We start from the raw sequence: 20,553 nt of genomic DNA, 5'->3' as shown, positions 1-20,553 counted from the left end.
ATGTAGGCGGTATGTTCTATAAAAAGCAAACAGTGCAAAGCCCAGATGCCTCACATGGTGAAACACTAGAGCCTAATTGCATCACCTCCACTGGCAAACAAGTAGTTTAACCACTTAAGGACCGCCGTATTGCCATTGTACGTCATCGCAATGGCACAGGCAGGCACAAGCACATACATGTACGTGCCTGCCTTACAGCGGGTGGGGGGTCCGATCGGACTCCCTCCCGCTGGAATACGGCAGTCCGGTTCGCTCCAGGAGCGATCCGTGATGAGGGGATGGCCGTTGGTTTCTGGCCACCCCCTCTGGATCGCTCCTGGCCAATGAGAAGCTTCCTCCCACTGTGTATTGTTTACACAGGAAGGAGGAAGTGATGTCATTCTCCTCGGGGCGGTCTTTTTGACCGGACTACGAGGAGAGGACTAAAAGTAAGTGTGCACCAACACTACACTGACATGTAGGTACACACAGGCACACAAACCCCCCCCCCCCGATCCCCCTGATCGCCCCCCGATCCCCTCCGCCCCCCCTCCCCCCCCAGTCACAGTGTCACTGATTGCATTGATCATTTCTTTACTGATCAATGCATTCAGTGTCAGTTGTAACAGTAAAAACTGTCAGGGCAGTTAGTGTTAGGTCCAGGGTAGCCCCCTATCACCCCCCAATAAATATTTAACCCCCTGATTGCCCCTAGAGTTAACCCTTTCACCCCCTTTTGCCAGTGTCACTAAGCGATCATTTTTCTGATCGCTGCATTAGTGTCGCTACTGTCGCTAGGTAACAAGTTATTTTTTTAGGTTCACCGCCAGGTTTTTATATCGCTATGTACCCCGATATACCACCCAATAATGGTTTTAACCCCCTGATTGCCCCTAGTTAACCCTTTCACCCCCTTTTGCCAGTGTCACTAAGCGATCATTTTTCTGATCGCTGCATTAGTGTCGCTAGGTAGCTAGTTATTTTTTTAGATTCACCGCCAGGTTTTTATAGCGCTAGGTACCCCGATATACTACCCAATAATGGTTTTAACCCCCTGATTGCCCCTACTTAACCCTTTCACCCCCTTTTGCCAGTGTCACTAAGCGATCGTTTTTCTGATCGCTGCATTAGCGTCACTAGTGTCGTTAGGTAGCTAGTTATTTTTTTAGGTTCACCGCCAGGTTTTTATAGCGTTAGGTACCCCCATATACTACCCAATAATGGTTTTAACCCCCTGATTGCCCCTAGTTAACCCTTTCACCAGCGATCACAGTATAAGTGTCACTGGTGACGCTGGTTAGCCAGTTAGTTATTTAGGTTCCCCGTCAGGTTTTTATATAGCGCCAGGGACCCCCATATACTACCTAATAAAAATTTGAACCCCCTGATTGCCCCTAGTCAACCCTTTCACCACTGATCACCGTATAAGTGTTACTGGTGACTCTGGTTAGTTTGCTTTTTATAGCATCAGGGCACCCACCATTTATTACCCAATAAAGGTTTAACCCCATGATCACCCGGCGGGTGATATCAATTAGGTTTTAGGGTCAGGGTCTGCGTCGCCCCAGGCAGCGCTAGGTTAGTGCCAGTACCGCTAACACCCACACGCAAAGCATAAACCTCCCGTAGTGGTATAGAATCTGAACAGATCAATATCTGATCTGATCAGATCTATACTAGCGTCCCCAGCAGTTTAGGGTTCCAAAAAAACACATTGTTAGCGGGATCAGCCCAGATACCTGCTAGCACCTGCGTTTTGCCCCTCTGCCCAGTCCACCCAAGTGCAGTATCGATCGATCACTGTCACTTACAAAACACTAAACACATAACTGCAGCGATCGCAGAGTCAGGCCTGACCCTGCGATCGCTAACAGTTTTTTTGGTAGCATTTTATATTTAAATCCGGAAGGCAGTGCTTGGTTTTCGGGGTCCCGTACGTGGCTAGGCTCCCAAAAAGTCCCCCACATGTGGTATCCCCGTACTCGGAAGAAGCAGCAGAATTTATTTTGGGGTGTAATTTAACTTATGCCCATAGCATGTGTGAGCAATATATCATTTAGTGACAACTTTGTGCAAAAAAAAAAAGTTTGTAATATTCCCGCAACTTGTGGCAAAATATAAAATATTCCATGGACTCAACATGCCTCTCAGTAAATAGCTTGGGGTGTCTACTTTCCAAAATGGGTCATTTTGGGGGGGTTTTGGGGGGTTTTGTGCTATTTTGGCATTTTATGGCCTTTGAAACTGTGATAGGTAGTGAGGAGTGAAATCAAAAATTTGCACCCTTAGAAATCCTGAAGGTGGTGATTGGTTTTTGGGGTGCCGTGCGCGACTAGAGTCCCAAAAAGTCCCACACATGTGGTATCCCCATACTCGGGAGAAGTAGCGGAATATATTTGGGATGCAATTCCACATATAACAATGGCATGTGTGAGCAATATATCATTTAGTGACAACTTTTTGTAAAATTTTTTTTTTTTGTCATTATTCAATCCCTTAGGACAAAAAAAAAAAATATTCAATGGGCTCAACATACCCATCAGCAATTTCCTTGGGGTGTCTACTTTCCAAAATGGGGTCATTTGGGGGGGGTTTGTACGGCCCTGCCATTTTAGCACCTCAAGAAATGAGATAGGCAGTCATAAATTAAAAGCTGTGTAAATTCCAGAAAATGTACTCTAGTTTGTAGACGCTATAACTTTTGCGCAAACCAAAAAATATACGCTTATTGACATTTTTTTTACTAAAGACATGTGGCTGAATAAATTTTGCCCTCAATGTATGACTAAAATTTTGTTTATTCGATTTTTCTTATAACAAAAAGAAGAAAATATCTTTTTTTTTTCAAAATTTGCGCTCTTTTTCCATTTATATCGCAAAAAATAAAAATCGCAGAGGCAATCAAATACCATCAAAAGAAAGCTCTATTTGTGGGAAGAAAAGGACGCAAATTTCGTTTGGGTGCAATATTGCATGACCGTGCAATTACCAGTTAAAGCAGCGCAGTGCGAAATTGGAAAAAGACCACTGGTCCTTAAGGTGTTTATTGGTCCGGGGCTGTAGTGGTTAACCTGTATAGTGCTTATTCATAACAGCCAACAATCCAGGTGCAGCATACACTCAGTGTATCCCATAAACTGTAAAATATATAGAGCCATTTAGCTTCACCTGGTAGCATAGCTGAGCCTTCAATCCATAAGTGTTGTCATTGAAGTCCATCAGTTTTCATTAACATCTTGCTCTTTAACACCAGCCAGAGGGGCATGCTAGCAGCTTCATTATTTTGCTTCCTTGACTATTCATAAATCACCTTTAGGCATTGTATACCACATAGGGATGGAGAAAATTTCCCAAAGGTTACAGGTCAGTAATTACTTCCTATCAAAAACACATGATTATCATATGCCTTATTTATCGGCGTATAACACGCACCTTCATTTTAAGAGGGAAGTTTCAGGGAAAAATTACATATTTTTTAAATAAAAAACTTTGAAGCACAATAAGGGTCAGTGCCCATCAATGCAGCCTGATTAGTGCCCATCTGCAGCCTCCCCATCTCCCATCAATGCAGCCTGATCAATGCCCATCCACAGCCCATCTCCCATCAATGCAGACTGATCAATGCCCATCTGCAATCTCAATGCAGCCTGATCAATGCCCATCCACAGCCCATCTTCCATCAATGCAGCCTGATCACTGCCCATCTGCAGCCTCAATGCAGTTTGATCAATGCCCACCTGCAGCCTCAATGCAGCCTGATCAATGCCCATCTGCAGCCCATCTCCCATCAATGCAGCCTGATTAATGCCCATCTGCAGCCTCACCATCTCTCATAAATGCAGCCTAAACAGTGCAGGAAATCACCAAGCCATCATCTCCGGTTTACTCAGCTCTCACTCGTCACTCACACACAGTCCCACCATCGGACCAGCTCCTGTGATAGACAGAATACTGATCCAATGCTGGTGGCGGAGGTGGGACAGTGTGTGAATATGAGAGCCAAGTGAGAGTCAAGTAAACAGGAGATGATGGCTCAGTGAATTCCAGCGGCACTCGTCCCCCTTCTTCCCCTCTGAGATACACTATCCGCGTATAACACACACCCGTGATTTGCCCCCTATTTTCAGGGGGAAAAAGTGTGTGTTATACCCTGATACATACGGTACTTATTCAAATCACTTATGGCTAAGGTGGTCCATCAATGTCCAACCAACACTAACAAAATTTACAGTTATAAGTTCAAAGTTAGAAAAATAATTTCCCTACCTATGGTATATTATAAAATCATGTAGTATCTTATATCAGATACCAATTCATTTCCCTTACTCTCTTGATACCAATGCATTGGCTAAGCATACTTACTACCTCTTACATACCTCTATACCTCTAAACACTATAATTATACATTATTCATCAATTTAAACAGAGAGCCATGGCTCAACATGTAAAAATGGAAATTACTATACAGTGAGTAAGAAGAGAGATGGGGGGGGGGGTCCAGCAGCACAGATCCTCCATGTGTGGAAAAAGGTGATTCAGAGACATAAAGAATTATGTGGCAATCCCCCCACCTTCGAGATGCTTTCTCTCTCACCTTAGCAAATGGACTCCTGAACTAACAGGAAGGGACCAGCTCTTGTCCCCTTAGGAATAAAGTAAAGTCAGGCTGCAGGTAAAGTTCTTCAGAAGCTCCCCAAACATAGATATGCAGATAAAAAAAGGAATCTAACTGCTCTCTGTTTAAAATGACTAGTTGCTTGTATAAAAATCTCCTACTGTATACAGTCTAAAAAGCACTCAAAATCTCTCAAGCATGATACATTGTCTCATCTGTATCAGACAGGATGGCAGCAAGTGACGTCATCTGAACATAGCTCCTCCCCGTACACATTACATCCAATCAGACTTATTCAGCGGGGTTTATACAATAAAGCAACTAGTCAGAGAGCACTTAGATCCCTTCATTTACCTACATGTGTTTGGTGAAGCTTCTGAAGAACCTCACCTGCAACCTGGCTTTACTTTACCACTAAGGGGAAATGCGCTGGCAAATTACTTTTAGTTGAGAGGTCCATTTGCTAAGGTGATTGGGCAAGCATTTCGAAGGTGAATTGATTGTCACATAATTGCAAAGATGTGTCCTCATTCTGGGATTTTTAAGGCAATTCAAACGTTTATATAAAAAAATATATATATTTATTGAATATCTTTTAAAAATGGTATAAAAAATAGAAAATTGGTTAAATAATGATCACAAATTATATCACTTAGCATGGTATAACACAAAGTGCTTGAAGCAAAGTGACATATTAAGGATATGTAAGTGTTATCCCCCAGCTACTTGCTTTTGAAATCCACCCTGATGATGGGCTGATGGACAAATCCAGTAGACGGGGATATCCGAGTTTCAAAATATGGATATAAGTATAATTATTTTCTTCTTCAGGGATTTTTACCACTTCTACAGTGAAAGGCAACATTTAAACTTTTAAACAATATACATTATAGTACATTTCAAAAATACTCACATCATACTTTGTCTCTGGCTAGAGCATACCCACAGCCCAAAACAAAGGGGACTCCCATATGTCAATCATATCAGCATTCATGCTATACAGAGACCAACTGCAATTGTCCAAAAAATAGATGCATGCCAATGCTTCAATAGAAAGGGGGAAGAGAAAAAAAAAAGACACTAAATATCAAAAAACGTGTGCATATCCCTACCCATGTAGCAAAACCCCACAATGCATCATCAGAAAAAAAAAAACAGTAAAAGTACTTACAGGTAGGTGATGCAATTTATGCAGAACAATTCAAGACTGCTCCACGGAGAAATCACACTTCTCAACCATCTATTTATGAGATTGTCCCTTTCATAAAAGAAAGGGTCCTCTCTCAAGACGGCACAAGGTGAATAGGGAATTTCGACAAGCAAACAAAGCGCACAACAGACACGCATCAAACCGGATCCTCACATGGTGGTAAAGGTGGGGGGTATAAAAACACCAAAACAGGTATTGCGGAGGTGGAGGCACAAGTAGGAATCTTAATGCTACTCAAAATGCAACACGGAAAATGAAAAGAGATCTGGAAACCATTCCCAAAACACAATTAGATGATTTTTTTTAGAAAAAACCTGAAATTTATCAAATCACGATAACACAGAAGGGGACAAAACCCCATACAGGCATGACAACACCAAAGGGAGATATTATTAATTTATCTTCTCACAAACTTACAGATGAGGAAGAACAGATACTACTGCTAGTCTATCATATTATCCAAATAGGAGCTTGGACAAATTTGAAGTAGCGAAGGACATTCATTTATTTGCCCGGAAATTATTTTTGAAAAGTCTATATGCCAAACGGTCAACGAAAGAGGAGAAAATAGAGCCAAATATGACAGCAGCAGATTTCAAGGCTTTCCAAAATTTGAATTTACTGCTCCAAGAAAGTGAACCTTCCAATGACATTTGGAAGGACGATTTAGAGGAAGAGGAGGAAGATGAGGAGGAGGAAGAAAACAGTTCTAAACAAACATTTTATAAGAAATTGCATAGTTTTTCATTCAGAATCCTGTTTTGGCCCTTTTTGTTAAGCAAACCACCAAATAGATAGAGGCCATCAAAGTAGATTAGGAGCTTAAATGCCAAACAGCAGACATCATTAAAATTCCTAAAAGAGAACATGAAAATAACCATAAAAGCATCAGATAAGGGAGGCAATATAGTTTTAATAAACAATGAAATGTATGAAAACGTGTCAAAAAATACTTAGTAATAAAAATAAAGTAAATCAGACATCCTATATTTTAACATTCTTTATTTTTTTCTACATAAAACATGTTATGTTACATTTGTACAAAAGGAGGTACACTACCTCCTTTCATATTTTCCCCTTAATGTATTTACTGCATTCTCAATAGAATATATTTACAAAATGTACCGTTTACAATTTACTATTATACTTTCTGAGTACCAGTCTGTCTTTAAAAGGTTTGGTCTTTCTGTATGTTGTTTGAGGTTTATCAGATATGAATTTAGGGTGCCTCACATCCATCTCTAACATTGGCCAATGTTTCAGTAATATTTTGAATATGTCAATCTTTGCAATTATTTAACCACTTCAGCCTGGAAGATTTTACCCCTTTCCTAACCAGAGCACTTTTTGCGATTTGGCACTGCGCCACTTTAACTGACAATTGCGCGCTCGTGCGACCTTGCACCCAAACAAAATAGATTTTGTTTATTCCCCACAAATAGAGCTTTCTTTTTGTGGTATTCTTTTTTTTTTTTTTGAAAAAAATTTTTTATTGAAGAAATGAGAATACAATATATACTTATCTCCCGCGCAGGGGATATCAGATAGTATAATGCTTGACAGGCATGACAAAATATAAGAAACAAATTTAGGACCCCTCCTAGAGAGGAAGAAGCCCTGAGTTAAACAACAACCAGGATGATCGGTGGGTGTCAACCACTGTCCCAAGCCATAAAAACAGAAAGACAGGTAACAAAATGGCTTCCGAACAATAACAAGACCTCCATCCATAAGAGAAAATTGACAAGAAAGCTATTGATAATAGCCGCTAGGCGTACCGAGGCCCCGACACCCCAACTGGGATCACACTGTGCCGGAGCCTCGGGGCCCCCCACCCCTGAAGTAGGAACGGGGGGCCTTGTTGCCCAACCATAGCAAAAGAATGTCTGGATTAAAATTATATTATAAGAAGACAATTGAACCTGGTATGGGCCCCTGAATGTCTCAAATGCTACCATAGCTCAAGGCAACGTGTGAAGTTGAGACCCAGGAACAGTCGGACAGATAATGCACAACTATCCATTTTATGGTCATTGAGAAATAAGCCTACCAAGGCCTGACCTGAGAACTAATATTCCCCATTTCCCAGACCAGCTGGGCCTGAGGGAGGAGGATACAAAGAGGAGAGAAAGAGATTAAGAAATAGAAAGGAAAGGGAAGAAAAAAGAAAAAAAAAAAGGGGGGGGGAGGAGAGATAGGGTTACAGAGAGGGGTGCCTGAGCCAAGGAGAGTTTATGGGAGCCATTGTACTAGGCGGAACTGGGGGTTAAGCATGAAAAGAGACATGAACCTGGTCTTAGAGGATAATCCCAACAAAGTTGGCCCAATGTTCCCATACCCATTTAAATTTGTCCATTTTGTCTAGGATGGAGCTAGAAGTTTTTTCGTGAAACAAGATCCAAGTAATTTTTTGTTTAAGCGAAGGGAAGGAGACCCTAGGTGATTTCCAGGATCTGGCTATCGTCAATTTAGCTCCAATAAAGATAAAATGGATCAGAACTCGACTATATTTGGGTATCTTGGGTATCGGTTGATTCAGGAGGGCGATAGCCGGAGATTGAGGAATGGCTTGACCAGTAACTTTACGTATAAGGCCAAAAGTCTTGTTCCAGAAGTTTCTGATTCTGGGGCATTCCCATAGAATGTGGAGGAGCGACCCTAGGTGGCCACATCCCCTAAAACAAAGGGGAGACGTCTGGGGGTAAAATTTAGCTAGACGGGTCGGGACCAGGTACCAGCGGGTGAGCACTTTAATGTCCGCTTCCATCAGGGAGGTGTTAAGGATCCCCCTGAAGGAAGTAGTAAAATGGGAGTGCCAAGAGTCTAAGTCCCACTCGATACCCAGATCACGTTCCCAGCTCAGCATGTATTGCGCTTTTTCCTTTGGATCGGCTAAGGCCGAGTAGATCAGGGAGATGCCCCCCTTCACGTCCGTGGCTGACGAGCACCAAAGTTCATAAGGGGAGACATGGAAGGGGAGGGGATGATGGGAAGTCAGAGTGTGAAGGAAATGTGCTATTTGGTGGAACCTAAATCTTTCAGAGTCCGGCATTTCCAATTTAGAGATGCAGTGACTAAGTTTGAGCGGCCCGGATGGATTGAGAAAGTGTCCTATTCTGTAGAGGCCTTTGTCTATCCACCACTGGAACGCCCTAATATCCATCCCTGGCAGGAATGAGGGGTTATTGAAGAGATGAGTGAGAGGATGCCACTTAGAGGTGAGGGTGTTGGATTTATATACCGTGTCGCATAGAGCGAAGGAATGTGAGAGGGTAGGGGCCATAATTGGGGGTCTAGATTTTGGGGGGCGCCAAATCAGAAAATCAATAGTATTTTTAGGGATAGCGTGTCTTTCCATCTCTAGCCATTCAGGTTTTGGGCCTCTCGAGTACACGTTAGATATCTGGCAGAGTTGCGCTGCCTGGTAGTACCACCAGAGGTTAGGTAGCCCAAGTCCGCCTTTCCGTCTAGGTCTGAACAACGTTGTCTTAGGGAGTCTGTGGTTAGACTTACCCCAGATAAATTTTATGATCGCAGACTGTAGGGTATGGATGTGGGATTTGGGTACCGGTATCGGTAGGGAGCGGAAGAGATACAGTATCCGAGGAAGGAGAGTCATCTTAATGGAGTTGACCCTCCCGTCCCACGATAGCTTGTGGAGGGACCATTGCTCAAGGTCCTTCTTGAGTTTCATAAACATGGGCGGGTAGTTATGTTTGTACAATTGTGCTATGGAGGGTGTGAGCTGAACCCCTAAGTAGGGAATGGAAGAGGTACTCCAGGAGAATGGGAAGTGCTCCTTGAGCCTGTGAACAAGGTCTGGGGATACAGATATATTGAGGGCTACCGATTTGGTCATGTTAACATGCAACCCTGAAACCTCTCCGAAGGTTTGGAGGAGTTGGAGAATGTTAGGAGTAGAGGTAAGGGGAGAGGTTATAAAGAGGAGGACATCGTCCGCAAACAAGGCGCATTTATGTGTTGAATGTCCGCACTTAACTCCCTGAATGTCTGGGTGGTTCCGGATGGAGATAGCTAAAGTTTCAATGCCGATGGCGAAGAGGAGGGGGGATAGTGGGCAGCCCTGTCTAGTGCCTTTACGAATCAAAAAGGGTTCTGAAAGGTGGCCCTGGAGTCTGACCCGTGCCCTAGGTTGGGAATAAAGTGCTTCCAGGAGGAGAATGAAGTGAGGGCCAAAGCCCCATCTGTCTAGTACGCCAAATAAGTACGGCCAAGTTATAGTGTCGAACGCTTTTTTCAGATCTATAGAAAGGAGGAAGCCCTCCTGTGGGGAACCCCCATCCCACCCCGATTTAAGCAGGGAAATGACGTCTACCACTCGTCTTATCTGGTCTGGTCCTTGTCTCCCTGGGATGAAGCCCACCTGGTCCTTATGGACATATGCCCCAATAAATGACCCCAAACGGTTCGAGAGAATTTTCGTCATAATTTTTAAATCGTTATTAATCAATGAGATAGGTCTGTAGTTGCTAACTAGGCTCTGGTCTTTGCCCGGTTTAGGGATGACCGAGATGTATGCTAGGTTGGCTTCGGGATCCAAGGGAGATGCGTGGTTCAGGGAGTTAAAGAACCAGGCCATATAAAGGGACAGAATTTCAGGGAAGGTCTTGTAATAAGGCGTGGAGAACCCATCAGGACCAGGGGCAGAGCCTTTCTTAAGAGTTTTAATGACTGCTATAATTTTGGATTCTGAAATGGGGGCTTCCATCATTGAACGGTGTGCGTCCAAGATCTTGGCAAGAGGGATATTGTCCAGAAAAGTTTTAAAAGACAGAGTGTTATTAGGTTCTTGGCTAGTATAAAGCTTCGAGTAGAAAGCATGGAAAGCATTCAAGATGTGTTTTGGGTTTTGTGTTAGGGAGCCGGAAAGAGATTTGATTTTAGGGAGAGCCTGGGTTCTAAATTTGGGAGATAGCTTTGCGGCGAGGAGAGGGCCGAATTTGTCTGAATTGAGGTAAAATCTGCCATTCACCCATTGCATATGTCTTTCAGCACTAGAGGTGAGGGCGGTGTTAAGGGCAATTTTAGCTGCATCTAGAAGAGCCAAGGAAGAGGCAGTGGGATGTTTCTTATGCGCTTTGCTTAAGGCCTGGATGTTTTTCTCAAGGTTAACAATGTTGATTTGCTTTTCGCGTTTGAGGCGCGAAGCTAGCTGTATGAATTTACCCCTCATTACTGCTTTGTGTGCCCCCCAAAGTACCCCGGGGGAGATGTCTGTAGAGTCATTTAAGCGAAAGTATTCTTTGAGGTCTCTTTCAAGGGCAGTACGATGAGCTGGGTTGGATAGTAATGCTTCCTTCAATCGCCATTGTGGGGCAATTGCTTGGGATAGGCAGCCCGAAAGTGTCAGGGAAACCAATGAGTGGTCCGACCAGGGAACCTCAACTATAACAGCGCGAGAAGCTAGGTGGATATCTGAGGAATGTAAAAAAATGTGGTCGATGCGGGCATAGGTTCTATGTGGGGCAGAGAAGTGAGTGAAGTCCCGGGCTGAGGGATTAAGTTCTCTCCAAGAGTCAATCATACCCAAGGCATGAAAGAGCCTAGCAATGCTAAGACTCTGTTTGGATGGCCTTTTCAAGATGGCCCTATCATGGGCGGATTTGTCCAGCATGTGATCAAAGGCAACATTAGAATCGCCCCCCATGATAACCTTCCCCTCCAAATGAGGGGAGAGAAAGGTTAGCATAGAAGAGAAAAATTTAGCTTGGCCCTTGTTGGGGGCGTAATATGACACGATAGAGAAGAGTGAGCCATTAATATGTCCCTTGACTAGAATATATCTTCCCTCCCCATCCCTAACAACTTGGGATAGGGAGAAAGGGGTGCGTTTCGAGATAAGGACAGCTACTCCCCTCTTCTTGTCATCGGCATTAGCTAAAAAGAAAGTAGGGTAGTTTCGATGTAGGAAGGAGGGGTTAAAGCTTTTAGGGAAATGCGTCTCCTGGATGAGGACGATGTCCAAGCTCTTGGAATGATAGCTATGTAGTGCTTTGCGCCTTTTCATGGGGGATTTTAAGCCCTGAGTATTGTGAGATGCAATCTTAAGAGGGTGTTGTTGAGGAGTGTCGTCAGCCATGGACATGAGAGAAAGAGCGCGAATACATGTTGGCTTTAATTACCTGATCCGAAAAACCAGTGGTCCCCGAGCCGGTGGATGCGACAAAAACCCAGTATCCTATGAGGTAATAGCCAAATCACTCTCCTTGGAGGCACCTGAAGGGGAAGAGAAACAAAAGAACCAGTAAGAAGGAAAGAATAGAAAGAGAGAGAGAGAAGAGGAAGGAGAGGAGGGAGGGAGAGCCCAGACGGGACAAGCGGCTGGTCTCCTCCGGGGGGGGGGGATTGCAGGTCCAAACCTGCTCCGATGCCCTTGAAATGATCGGGATCGGTAGGAGGGCAACCCGCAGAGGGGTTGTGGTCCTGATGTCACCAAGGGGGGGTTAAGCCCCAGGGTCACAGCAGGTGGAGTGGCAAGCAGACCCGCTCCGGCCATGCGGCACTCGCCATCTAGAAAGTGACACCTGAAATGAAACATAGTTAACATGAAAAAGTAAACAACATAGAGGAAGAACCATTCAAACTTCAATATAGTATCCATAATACTGGGTGAGGTCCGTATAAAGGGGATCACCTAAGTCCCTTGGACAAATTAGAGTCGAGACTCGAGACAGGCAATTAGGGACTTGAGGGGACCCTCTGTAGAGGGGTAGGAGATAAAGGATGAGGCGGAGGGAGTGTAGGGAGGGTAGGGAAACTAAGGCCTTCCATAAAAAGCGAATTGAGGGAACCTCGGAGTCTTAAAAAAAAAAAAAAAATGGAAAACAATAGTCAATAAGGGAAAAGAGGAGGGGATGGAGGGGGGGGGGAGGGGGGTGTTACAAACTGTTCCAGGATGACTCAAAAGTCATGAAGGTGGGGACATCACTGTCCAGAGAACCATGTGGGATGCAAAGAAAGAGACAGACCCTTGGAGGTCAAAACGGGGGCGTGATCATCTTGGGGGAATGGTATCCCGCTGTCTCTTTGGTTGCTGCTTGATCCATAGGGGGGTCAGTGGGCTTGATGGCGGGGGTCTTTTAGATGAGCTCGGACGTGTCTCCATTTGTTCAGAAATGGACTCCTGAGCATTGAGCCCTAGGTGTAGGAGTAAGCGTTCGCCATTTTGGAAGTTCGTGAAGCTGTGGGATTTTTCCTTGTAGTGGAATTGTAGGTGGAAGGGGAAGGCCCACCTGTATTTAATCGTCTTCTGTGAGAGAACCTCAAGTAGAGGTTTTAGCGCTCTCCTTTTTTGGATTGTAGTGGGGGAGATGTTTGCTCCATTGAAAAAGATGTCCTCTCTGTTGCGTGATTTTTTCATTATTTCCTCTTTAACCCCATAAAAATGTGGCTTGACAATAATGTCTCGAGGGAGGCCATCTTGGCGGGGGGGTTGCAGAACTCTGTGTGCTCTGTCCAGTTCAAGCCTCTGGTCTGGGATGTCAGGGATGATTTCCCTAATCAGGGCTTTTACAGTGTCATGAACATCTTCTTGCGATTCCGGAATTCCTCTGATACGAAAGTTATATCGTCTGCTTCTGTTCTCTAAATCGTCGATTTTTGATAGGGCAGAATCAAGCTGGTCTTGGAGTGTCTGAATACAAGCAGTATTCTGGATCGTGCGGGCTGAGTTTTCATCCATTGCCTGCTCAATGTTATCAATTCTGGTTCCTAAGCTCTGGATGTCAGCCTTAATAGCTGAGGTAATTTGTGCAGCATTCTGGGCCAGTCCCACAGCCAACATGTCAGAGAAACTGTTCAGGAGCTGTGTCACGTCAGGGGGGTAGATGGGCTGAATGGGGGAAGCTTGTGGCGAATCAGCCATGCAGCTGGGAGCAATAGACAGCGGGGAGAATGGGTTTTCAGTCTGTAGCCTGGCCAGGAGAGATTCCGTGGATGCAGGAGAGGGGGATAGGTTCTGTGGGTTACTCACGGGCGCTGATGGAGTCATCCCAGGATTCGCCTTGTTTGTGGGGATTGCGGCCTCACCGAATGTTATTTTCGCGGTCGCCATCTTGGAAGGCTGATGGTCCGTCGGCCGAAATGCAGTTTGCAGCTAACGTCCTTCTTTGCGGGCTGCCCCTGCATTCAGAAAGCTGCCCTGGATCTTCCGGAGTACGGGGGGGGGGTCTCCCCGGAGGTGTCCGCTGGGTATTGTAGCTGTAGCGAGCCGCGGATGGCCGGAGCGGTGCGGAGCTCCCGTTCAGAGCTGCTTCCCGGAAGTCCCGCGCATGCGCACTCTTGTCTTTTTGTGGTATTCTATCACCTCTGCGGTTTTTATTTTTCATGCTATAAACAAACAAAAAAACTAAAATTTTGAAAATACTCAATATGTTGTACTTTTTGCTATAATAAATATCTCCCAAAAATATATAAACATTTTTTTCCCCTCAGTTTAGGCTGATATGTATTCTTCTACACATTTTTGGTAAAAAAAAAATCGCAATAAGAGTATATTGATTGGTTTGAGCAAAAGTTATAGCATCTACAAAATAGGGGATAGTTTTGTGGCATTTTTATTATTATTTTTTTTTTTTTACTAATAATGGCGTTGATCTGCGATTTTTATTGGGACTGCGACATTATGGCAGACACGTTGGACAATTTTGACACATTTTTGGGACCATTGGCATTTATACAGCGATCAGTGATAAGTGCTATAAAATGCATTGATTACTGTAAAAATGTCACTGGCAGGGAAGGGTTTAACACTAGGGGCAATCAAGGGGTTAATTGTGTCCCTCGTGTGTGTTCTAACTGAAGGGGGGAGGGGGCCTTGTAGGGGAGATGACAGATCCCTATTCATGCTCTGTATGAACAGACGATCTGTCTCTTCTCCCCTCAGAGAACCGGAAACTGTGTGTTTACACGCACAGATCCCGGTTCTCGGTGTGCCACGAGTGATCGCAGGAGCCTGACGGCGAACGCGACTGCCAGACACTCGCATCAGCTCCGTGGGCGAGCAGGAGCTCTAGTGGCCACAGGGCGAGGTAACGTTACATAATGTTGTTTTGCCCAGCCGTGCCATTCTGCCGCAGTACAACTGGTCAGCAAGTGGTTAATTATTATTTTTAAGTCAAATCAACGTTGTTTCTCATCCTTACTTTTGTTTCTCCGTTTCTGTACTGTTTCTCATTAGGCTCTTTTTATGCCTATAGATGTTCCCTCTCTCCTTTAAAGAGATCCTCAATTCCCTAGCTTCTTCAAAATCAGTCTCACCATGTGAGACCTCTGGACTTTGCGTTTAATAGAACATGCCACCTACATGGTGCCAGTGGAATATTTGATGTCATAAATGAACATCATACAGCCTGAATTTTCTATACACCAGTAGAAGTGATATACAGTGCTTCAGATGTCTGTAAGATATACATTGACATGCTGCTTACATTATGGTTTTCATGGAGTCACCATTTTAACTGGTTCAGGACTGGCTCACGCAGATAAACGGAGGCAGAATGGCTCTCCTGACTGAAATCCCATAAGGGAACATCCTTCCCTTAAGTGGCCACCAGAGGGCATGCTCACACCGCCTGAGATGCCTGCTGTACAGCGCAGGACCCGATGCGCATGGCCGGCGAGCACGATCACCACCAGCAATGTGTAACCACTCTCAAGCATGGTCTGGTTCGCTGCAGAACACGCAAACAAAATGTTTGTGTGAACACCATTAAAGTCTATGGGATGCGAACATGAAAAATCAAAAGTGCTAATTTTAAAGGCTTATATGCAAGTTATTTTCATAAAAAGTGTAAGGGACCCGAGTCCTGCCCCAGAGGACATTTATCAATGCAAAAAATAAAGTTTTTAAAACTGCAGTTTTTTCAGGAGCAGTGATTTTCATAATTCTTAAAATAAAACAAAAAAAATGAAATATTCCTTTAAATGTCTGCCTGAGTTTGTCCTTAGTGTACCTGTAGCACATCATTCCCATGTTTATAATAGTGCCACAGCAAAATTACATTTCTAAAGGAAAAAGTAATTTAAAACTGCTCGGGCTGTAATGTATTGTTGGATCCTAGCAATATAGATAAAAATACCCCCCAAAAATGGCACAAATGTTCCCCCAAAATCCATATCAAAGGGTCTGGTATGGATATTAAGGGGAACCCCACACCAAAATTAAAAAAAGGCCCCCAGGCACTATATACTCTGAACAGCAGTATATATACTATAGGGCCTGCCCTATATACTCTGCAGAAAATTGGGCCTCAGGTGTTGATGTTACAAGAACACTGTAAGCCCTGGCGCTGCTGTGAAATATTATATCAAGAATTGTAATTACATGCCACTGTTAAACAGGGCCAGAAAAATTGGGCCTTGGGTGGTGGTGGTGCCACAACACTGTAACCACTTACATGTACTCTTGTTGGGCGCAGGAACATGCCCTGCTGTGAAATGTTAGATCAAAAATTGTAATTACATGCCCCTGTTAAACAGGGGCAGAAAAAGTGGGCCTTAGGTAGTGGTAGTGGTGCCATAACACTGTAACCACTCGCAGGTACTCTTGTTGGGCACAGGAACATGTTCTGCTGTGAAGTGTTAGATCAAGAACTGTAATTACATGCCCCTGTTAAATAGGGGCAGAAAAATTGGGCCTTGGGTGGTGGTGGTGCCCTAAACCAAAAATATTTTTGTAAGATAGCATCATCAAGATTGAGGAGGAATGGGATAGTCAGCATAGGCAGTCTTCAGGGGATTCCATATCCATAGAAAATTCAATCAGCTACATCAGCATCAGGTGCTTGATAGCTGCTGATCCAAGACTGATTCATTTTTATGAATGTGAGCCTATCAACGGAGTCTGTGGATAGGCACACTCTTTTGTCCATTACAAACCCTCCAGAAGCTGAATGTGTGTTCAGAAAGCATGCCGGACACAGGACAGGCCAGTAGCTCAATTGCATATTGAGCAAGTTCTGGTCAGTGGTCCATCCTCAAGACCCATTAACCCAGTGGATGCTCTGTTGGAAAGGTCCCCAAGTTTGCTCTTGCCCCTAGATATTGCTTGAACCCGATCAGACCTTGGCGCTGAGGACTGAAAATTTGTTTAACGGCATTGGTCAGATGGCCACCTTCTCCACCGCTCTTCCTCTGACTGAATGAAGCCTTAGCATCACGTTGTTCAGCACCAGAGCACCAGGAAATAGCAACCTCCCCGGGTCTGCAAATGCATTTCACAAAACTTTCTTTAAGGCCTCCTGAAGATGGTTCATCCTCTGCTCCCTCTGCAAAGGCAGGATGAGTTCTGCAACCTTACCCTTGTAACGTGGATCAAGAAGGGTTGCCAGGCAGTAATGATCCCTCTCCTTGATACCACAAATCCTAGGGTCCTTTCGCAGTCTTTGCAGAATCTGGGAGGCCATGCAGCATAAGTTTGCAGAGACATTTGATTCTGAGTCCTCTGGGTCACGAAGGATTACATGATCCGTAACTACGTTCTCCCAGCCACGTACAATGCCTTGGGTTTCTGGGGACTGAAATCCATCCCTTGAAGACTGCTGCTGACTGCATCCAAGCTGACACTATCCTCCTCCTATTTCTCCTGTGTGTTTGGCAGGCCCGCAGGAATGCTATCTGAATAAAGGGGGCCTTGAGAGGTCTTCCTCCTGCTGTTCTGCTTAAAGTGCCCTGTCCATGATTCCACAGAGTATGTGCTCCAGCAGGAAGACTAGAGGGACAGTGCCATTGATGCATGCATTGTCGCTGCTCACCATCCTTGTGGCCTCCTCAAATTGCGAAAGGACAGTGCATGCATTCTTGGTCAGTAGTAAGGATGAGCCGAACACCCCACTGTTCGGTTCGCACCAGAACCTGCGAACAGACCTAAACTTCGTGTGAACTTTAGAACCCTATTAAAGTCTATGGGACTCGAACGTTCACAATCTAAAGTGCTAATTTTAAAGGTTAATATGCAAGTTACTGTCCTAAAAAGTGTTTGGGGACCTGGGTCCTGCCCCAGGGGACATGGATCAATGCAAAAAAAGTTTTAAAAACTGACATTTTTTCAGGAGCAGTGATTTTAATAATGATTAAAGTGAAACAATAAAAGTGTAATATTCCTTTAAATTTCGCTGCCCCTTTTGCCCTGCCTTAAAGACGGCCCTGTAGCTAGTAGTTTTCCTGCTTTATTTCTGAACCTGTGGAGGGTTGCGTCTAAATGTGCCCTTTCAGTTAACTCAAGTGTGTCCAACCATGTGTCGAACGCCCTCTTGGCTGCCTGCCATTTGGTTCTAGTGTCGGGGGAGTCCATGTTGTAGAGTGATATTTGCGCTTGTTGCAAGTGCGCTGTCAGGTCACCTGAGATCAGGTGACAGATGCACTCCATAGGAGTCAGAAGTGCACCGCTAGGTAGTGGACCTTAGGACTGACTGCTGCGGATTGTACCCAGGGAGATTCAGGACACAGGTCTACAGGATCACTAACACAGTTCCCAATGGGAGCTGGAGCATAGATTTCCCAGGGCGTGGAGTCTAAGCCCTTGTACACACGGTCGGACATTCTGACAACCAAATCCGTTGGATTTTGTCCAGCGGATTTTGTCCTACGGATTTTGTCTGAAACTGTTGCATACACACGGTCGGACCAAGTTGTCGGAATTTGCAGTTGCCAAGAACGCGGTGACGTAAGCCGTGTACAGCGGGACTAGAAAAAGGAATTTCAGCACTACGTCCGGCACCCTTTGGGCTCCTTCTGCTGATCTCGTGTTAGTAGAAGTTTGGTGAGAGACGATTCGCGCTTTTCAGATTAGTGATTCAGATCGCTACTGCTCTTCAGTTTGTGCTTGTCTTTGCGTATCTGATAATCAGTGCATGCAGTCAGTAAGTATTTGTTGATCATTGTGGACTATATCTTGGTATAGTATGCTTTGAAAGGCATTTTTTATTGCCTGCTTGCTTCTGCTATTCAGGTCGTTTTTTCAGGCCTTGCTTTTTATCGGTGCTTTCTGTTGTCCGTTCTGACGAGCCGACCATTTTGAAACCAATGTTTCGTCGACGTACTCGTCGTAGAGTTTCTGCTGTGCAGGGGCTTCGTTTTGGGGTTGCTACTTTGACACAAGCCCGGTCCATGAACAGGGAGGGGAGGCGTTTGTGGACCAAGAATTGGTTGCGCCAGCGTGACCAGTTCTCGCACATGCCTTTGCTCCGTAAGATCCGGGAGAATAATCCTGATGATTTCAGGAATTTTTTCCGGATGACGGACCCCGTTTTTCACCGTCTGCTGGCTTTGCTGACCCCTTATATCACCAGGCAGGATACCTGCATGCGGCAAGCCATCACTCCGGAGCAGAGGCTCATCGCCATGTTGCACTACTTGGCGACAGGGAGAAGCCTTCAGGACCTCAAGTTCTCCACAGGCATCTCCCCCCAGGCTCTGGGGATCATTATTCCAGAGACCTGTTCTGCCATCATTCAGGTCCTGCAGAAGGACTATATGAAGGTAAGTTTTCTCCTTAAACATCACATTCTATGTATTTCGTGATTGCTAATGTCTTGCATTTCTTTCCTCATTCCCTAATTACCATCATTGCAATATGCTCTAATTCATATACTCTGCCCCTTTGTCCTCATGCATATTTGCCTCACCAACTTCCCCACCATGCTCTTCTTGGCCCATCATACTATAGTCTAGTCACTTACCAATGTCTTTTGTCAGCTCCATAGTATTGTTTTCCCCTAAACACCCCCTATAATGTTTACAAATGTGATGTGTGTGCTTCAATTCATGCAGAGTGACATTTTTAAAATTTTTGGGGTTGTGCCAAACTCATTATGAACCCCCCTCCCCCCAACTGCTAGCTCAGCTGATAGCAATCCTCTATCTGATGACTTTACCAAACCCTAAACACACTCTACCTACCTTTTTGATGATCACATTTATGAATGAATGCACCTAAGCATGTAGTGCAAGGACCTGCCTCAATACTTTCAAATGCTATTTTTATTTTGTTTTTTAACCTATTAATTATTTGGATATGTAATAGCAGAATGTCAAAATGTGCTTCCATTTTGGTTTCTTTTTGGGATTATGACACTTCTTACCTGTCTGGTGGGCTGCCAATAGTGTAAGTAAGGAGGGGCTTCCCAAAGTATCACACATTATTTAGGCATTCAGCTCTCAATCAAGTGGAGAGGGTTACCTGTCCTTAACATCCCCTCTAATTTTTTAGCAAGGGCCCATCAGATGGGGGGGTGGGGGGGGGGTGGGGGGGTGATGACTCTCATAAGGGGAATTTAGACTTTAGGCTTTAAATACTCAGTTCCCAAAATGTTATACTAATTTTGGCCAAAAATGTTGGTGTCTAATCTGCTTGCAATGTTGATTTGTCAAATTACAAATTTTTGTTCTTGTTTCACTCCACAGTGTCCTTCAACGGCACAGGAATGGCAGACTGTGGCCTCCCACTTTGCCAGTCGTTGGGACTTTCCCAATTGTGGAGGAGCAATAGATGGCAAGCACGTCCGCATTGTCCCACCACCCAACTCGGGGTCGTACTATTTTAACTACAAGGGGTTTAATAGTATCGTGATGTTGGCTGTGGTTTCTGCGACATATGAGTTTTTGTATGTGGACGTTGGGCAAAATGGACGGATGTCGGATGGTGGAGTCTTCACACGGACGGAGTTCTACTGGCGTCTCCAGAGTGGCAGTCTGGGCTTGCCACTCCCAGAGGAGAATCAGGAAGGAC

Source organism: Lithobates pipiens, unplaced genomic scaffold (genome assembly GCF_037356315.1).
Source record: "Lithobates pipiens isolate NorthernLeopardFrog02 unplaced genomic scaffold, aLitPip1_a1.2 Scaffold_1, whole genome shotgun sequence".
Taxonomy (NCBI): domain Eukaryota; kingdom Metazoa; phylum Chordata; class Amphibia; order Anura; family Ranidae; genus Lithobates; species Lithobates pipiens.
The sequence above is the reverse complement of the archived record's forward strand: the minus strand, read 5'-3'. Positions refer to the sequence as shown.